This window comes from Austrofundulus limnaeus, unplaced genomic scaffold (genome assembly GCF_001266775.1).
Source record: "Austrofundulus limnaeus strain Quisiro unplaced genomic scaffold, Austrofundulus_limnaeus-1.0 Scaffold402, whole genome shotgun sequence".
Classification (NCBI taxonomy): domain Eukaryota; kingdom Metazoa; phylum Chordata; class Actinopteri; order Cyprinodontiformes; family Rivulidae; genus Austrofundulus; species Austrofundulus limnaeus.
The window spans coordinates 195,389-201,511 of NW_013952804.1; the positions used below are offsets into that span (position 1 = coordinate 195,389).

The 6,123-nt window shown below is 46.6% G+C and overlaps 1 protein-coding gene across 1 annotated transcript in view; it reads left to right on the forward strand.

Annotated features, from left to right (window-relative positions):
* The window catches only part of cacna1ba (calcium channel, voltage-dependent, N type, alpha 1B subunit, a), a gene marked incomplete in the record, with an annotated part of 226,765 nt that overhangs the window by 155,516 nt on the left and 65,126 nt on the right, over positions 1-6,123 (forward strand).

The following is a 6,123-nucleotide window of genomic DNA, read 5'->3' on the forward strand; positions in this document are numbered from 1 at the left end:
ATTAGCACCTCTAGTAATATATTTACTGAGAAAAAGGGTGATGTGTTCAATACTTATTTTACCCGTTGTATCTCAGAAGGTGCAGAATATCTGCTGCTCGCGACCTGGACAGTCTGTGCTTCTGGCGTCGACCCCCCCACCCCCGTTGAAGCTCCGCCCGGCCTTGTTCCACATCTAGTCAGCTGTAGACATCCGTCTCCCCTTTGACGAACCTCTTCGGGCAGTCTTTGACCCAGTGATCTGGGTTCCCACAGATGTAGCAGTAGGAATTTTAAGATTTCTTGGCATACTTTCCAGTTACCACGGACTTTTCCACGACCGCGAGGGAAACAGGCAGCTGTGTTGGCAGTAGCTGTATTTTCAACAGCTGGTTTTGACACAGTCTGGGCTAATGTGAGCTGTGTTTGCCTATGGGCTTCAGATAGTAGCTTATCTTCAGCCTGTCTTTCATCCTCCAGTTTTTCATAGGCACATCTGGCGTGTTTGCGCAGTTTTTCCAAGCGAGTGTTTTTCATGTCCAGACAGGTGACCTTCATCACCACAAAGACTTCAGGTAGCAGCCCATTTAGGAAATGTTGGCTAAAGGCGCACTCCCAATGCCCCATCACGTCACCAAGGCTTGATGGCTCGTCCACCCCAGAGTACTCATTATGGGCAGCTAGCAGCAGAGAGAAGTAATCTTCTGATGTTTCAGTCTTTAGTTGTACACAGGCCTTCACCTTTGTCATGACAACCTTTCTTGGAAAAGCTTGGTTTATGGTGGCACACAGCTTGTCCAATGCAGCTCTGTAATGGTTGTTTGCAGCATCATCAAAGGTAGGATGTATGACACGGTATTCACCTACCAGGTCACCTTTAACCTTGTCAAAGTTGGTTCGGCCAATGTGAAGGATTAGCAGTCTTCTCAGCTCAGGCCAGGTGGGCTGCACTTCCATGCAGAAAGTTTTAATGGCAGCGCAAAACTTTTCTCCTCCTTCGATGACGTTAGGCAGTTGCTGCATATATGCCTTCATGTCCTCATTTGTCCAGGGACGGAACACCAGTGCTGGACCTGCATGTCCTGCGACCTCTATCATCGGCGGAGTCAGCTCACTGGTCTTCTGGGTGATGGCTGCTAGCTGTGTTTCCAGAGCCTCTTTTTCCTCCTGCAGCTTAGCCAATTTCTTTGTGGTCTTCAGTGCTACAGCGTCTGAGCTGTGGTACCCTGTCTTTGAACGAGAGGTGGAGGGGCGGGGGGGCTTCTGCTGCACCTTGCTTCTCCTGTCTTTTCCTGAGTTCCATCATTGTAGCAGCTGGTTTAGTCACGTTTCTTGGCTTTGGTTCTGGCTGTTCTTGCTTCACTGGGTCGGTGCTCATAGGAGGTGGTGTTTGAGGACGGTTATCAGCAGCTTTGTCGTCATCAGATTATGTTTGCAGCACCTCTTCCTCGTCATCAGGGTCATCAGATGATTCGTCATCTGGGTCATCACTGTCGAAGCCGTGTTGGGTCGACGGTGGGGGCCGGTGACCAGGAGCCAGGGTGTCCTCATATTGATTTCCCAGCCCATGCAGAGAGGGGTAAATGGAGGNCATCTGGTGAAAATTTCATGTCATTAGCACCTCTAGTAATATATTTACTGAGAAAAATGGTGACGTGTTCAATACTTATTTTGCCCACTGTATCTCAGAAGGTGCAGAAAATCTGCTGCTCACGACCTGGACAGTCTGTGCTTCTGGTGTCGACCCCCCCGTTGAAGCTCCGCCCGGCCTTGTTCCACGTCTAGTCAGCTGTAGACATCCATCTCCCCTTTGACAAACCTCTTCGGGCAGTCTTTGACCCAGTGATCTGGGCTCCCACAGATGTAGCAGTAGGAATTTGGTGATTTCTTGGCATACTTTCAAGTTGCCGCGGACTCTTATACAACCGTGAGGGAAACTGGCAGCTGTGTTGGCAGTAGCTGTATTTTCAACAGCTGGTTTTGACACAGTCTGGGCTAATGTGAGCTGTGTTTGCCTATGGGCTTCAGATAGCAGCTTATCTTCAGCCTCTCTTTCATCCTCCAGTTTCTCATAGGCACATCTGGCGTGTTTGCGCAGTTTTTCCAAGCGAGCGTTTTTCATGTCCAGACAGGTGACTTACATCATTACAAAGACTTCAGGTAGCAGCCCATTTAGGAAATGTTGGCTAAAGGCGCACTCCCAATGCCCCATCACATCACCAAGGCTTGATGGCTTGTCCACGCCAGAGTACTCATTATGGGCAGCTAGCAGCCGAGAGGAGTAATCTTCTGATGTTTCAGTGTTTAGTTGTATACAGGGCTTCACCTTTGCCATGACAACCTTTCTTAGAAAAGCTTGGTTGATGGTGGCACACAGCTTGTCCAATGCAGCTCTGTAATGGTTGTTTGCAGCATCATCAAAGGTAGGATGCATGACACGGTATTCACCTACCAGGTCACCTTTAACCTTGTCAAAGTTGGTTTGGCCCAAGTGAAGGATTAGCAGTCTTCTCAGCTCAGGCCAGGTGGGCTGCACTTCCATGCAGAAAGTTTTAATGGCAGCACAGAACTTTTCTCCTCCTTCGACAACGTTAGGCAGTTGCTGCATATATGCCATCATGTCCTCATTTGTCCAGGGACGGAACACCAGTGCTGGACCTGCATGTCCTGCGACCTCTATCATCGGCAGAGTCAGCTCACTGGTCTCTGGGTGATTGCTGCTAGCTGTGTTTCCAGAGCCTCTTTTTCCTCCTGCAGCTTAGCCAATTTCTTTGTGGTCTTCAGAGGTACAGCATCTGAGCTGTGGTACCTTGTCTTTGAATGAGAGGTGGAGGTGCGGGGGGCTTCTGCTGCACCTTGCTTCTCCTGTCTTTTCCTGAGTTCCATCTTTGTGGCAGCTGGTTTAGTCACGTTTCTTGGCTTTGGTTCTGGCCGTTCTTGCTTCACTGGGTCGGTGCTCATAGGAGGTGGTGTTTGAGGACGGTTATCAGCAGGTTTGTCGTCATCAGATTCTGTTTGCAGCACCTCTTCCTCGTCATCAGGGTCATCAGATGATTCGTCATTAGGTTCATCACTGTCGAAGCCGGGTTGGGTCGACGGTGGGGGCCGGTGACCAGGAGCCAGGGTGTCCTCATATTGATTTCCCAGCCCATGCAGAGAGGGGTAAATGGAGGGAAACACATTTAGAAATTTTAACAACAGCTTTTTCATCATTTTTTTCATTCTTTACAGGAGGCTTTTTTTCTATCTTTTCATTTTCATTGGTAGGAGAGCCACTTTCCAACATACACWTTTCTGAGCTCATTATTTTATTTTCTCTCCTTAGGGCCTCCTCCTCCCATGCCAAAAAACATTTTTATGATGTTCTATTTCATTTAAATCAGAGACCTTTATCATTTTTCTCGATTTAAGCTTTGATTCATGTTCCAGTAAGCGGTCACGGAGGTGGCTGAGCTGTCTGGGACTGAAACTCCCACCGTCCGGGAAACCGAATTTGTCAGACCATACCCACAAATGCGACACGGCCTCCTCGCCGTATTTGTTTACGATTGCTTGTACGCACGGCCCGTCTGACACATACATTGGTTGAGCAACAGATCCAGTCTGACACATTATTACAAAACTCGTGCTCAGTGCACTACCTAAGCAATATTCTTAAAACGAAAATCGGGCGGCCGCCTTTTAACTGACTTTTAGCCTACAGTTGTTTCCCTCAACAGAAAACAGAAACGGAAAATTATATTTTCCCTCAGCAGTTTCATCATGTCTAACTGCCTACACTCACGAAGATGAAACAATCTCCTCTTGGCTACCTCAAAACAGAAAGCTAAACCTCCCTGTTTTAACTCGATTTGGAATAAAAACGCTCCCAATATCTTGGCTAAAAGTCACCACCAACCGCTGAAAGTGACCAGACAAGTGTCCAACAATCAGATTTTTTTAGAGTGTGGTGGGCCAAAAATAGCCGTAGCTTTTTTTTTTGTGCATAAAATGTAATGAAAATATTAGCTCACCGTGTTTCTGTCACAGACAGGTTCTTTTCAGCTCCAGTCCCAAAGTCACCCACAGCGGCCGAATCTGAGGACAAATCCCAGCCGGGATATGTTCAGCAGAGGAAAACAAACAAACAAACAAACAAAAAAAACAGGTCAGCTTTCTCAGAAACTGAAGAAAAACCCGGAAAACCTTCTTCCTCCTTTGTCCAGTGGTCGTCCGAAAACCGGCCGCAGTGGGCAAACTCCGGTCCTAGGAGCTGCCTTCAGACAACGCCAAAAAACTGTGGTGGCAAGATTTACCAAGAATGCAGAAACACGTTAGAATAAAAGCACAGAAAGTCTGCGTGTATGGTCATCAAATGATTTAATCTGAGCAACAACAGAGCAGAAGTCAATCAGAGAAGTCTGTCAAGTTGTGGCTGGCTCGTCAGCGCAGAGCAGCCGATAATATAACATCCTGTGACATGCTTACAACCAATCACAGTTTGACAGCTGTAACCACCTAACCAATAACAGGGCTCTCAGCCCAGGAACTACCTTATCAAAATAAGAGAGGTCATGCATTTGCTGGAGTCTTGAAGTCTAGGACAACAGATTAAAACAGCCTAAACTAGTTGTCATAAGATATGAGTACTGGACAGCGTCAAGGTTAAACAGATATACATAATTAATCCATAACATAATACAATCTGTACATCTGTGTCCAGTTTCCCTGAAAGCTTTGTTCCATTTGGTTTCCCACACAGCTGATCTGAACACTCCCTTCACATCCTGACACATTTCAGTTTGACTCACTTCAAGTNCTATTTCATTTAAATCAGAGACCTTTATCATTTTTCTCGATTTAAGCTTTGATTCATGTTCCAGTAAGCGGTCACGGAGGTGGCTGAGCTGTCTGAGACTGAAACTCCCACCGTCCGGGAAACCAAATTTGTCAGACCATACCCACAAACGCGACACGGCCTCCTCACCGTATTTGTTTACCATTGCTTGTGCGCACRGCCCGTCTGACGCATACATTGGTTGAACAACAGATCCAGTCTGACACATTACTACAAAACTCATGCTCAGTACACTACCTAAGCAATATTCTTAAAATGAAAATCGGGCGGCCGCCTTCTAACTGACTTTTAGCCTACTTCTTGTTTCCCTCAACAGAAAACAGAAACAGAAAATTTAATTTTCCCTCAGCAGTTTAATCCTGTCTAACTGCCTACACTCACGAAGATGAAACAATCACCTCTTGGCTACCTCAAAACAGAAAGCTAAACCTCCCTGTTTTAACTCAATTTGAAATAAAAACGCTCCCAATATCTCAGCTAAAAGTCACCACCAACCGCTGAAAGTGACCAGACAAGCGTCTAACAATCAGATTTATTTAGAGTGTGGTGGGCCGAAAATAGCCGTAGCTTTTTTTTTTTTTGCATAAAATGTAATGAAAATATTAGCTCACCGTGTTTCTGTTACAGACGGGTTCTTTTCAGCTCCAGTCCCAAAGTCACCCACAACGGCCGAATCTGAGGACAAATCCCAGCCTGGATACGTTCAGCATAGGAAAAAAACTTAAAAAAAATAACAGGTCAGCTTTCTCAGAAACTGAAGAAAAACCTGGAAAACCTTCTTCCTCCTTTGTCCAGTGGTCATCCGAAAACCGGCCACAGCGGGCAAACTCCGGTCCTTGGAGCTGCCTTCAGACAACGCCAAAAAACTATGGTGGCAAGATTTACCAAGAATACAGAAACACGTTGGAATAAATGCACAGAAAGTCTGCGTGTATGGTCATCAAATGATTTAATCTGAGCAACAACAGAGCAGAAGTCAATCAGAGAAGTCTGTCGAGTTGTGGCTGCCGCATCAGTGCAGAGCAGCCGATAATATAACATCCTGTAACACGCTTATAACCAATCACAGTTCGACAACGGTAACCACCTAACCAATAACAGGGTTCTCAGCCCAGGAACTACCTTATCAAAATAAGAGAGGTCATGCATTGCTGGAGTCTAATGGTGCGTTCACACCGAACGCGATTTCAGCTTCAAAATCGCAGCCAACGCTGAAGTCTGAAGCTTGTGCACTTTGAGGTCAGACGCAGGACAGTTGTTGAAGCGCCGCACGGCGACAGCCGCCCCGCCCCTCCCTCCTCTGTCGGG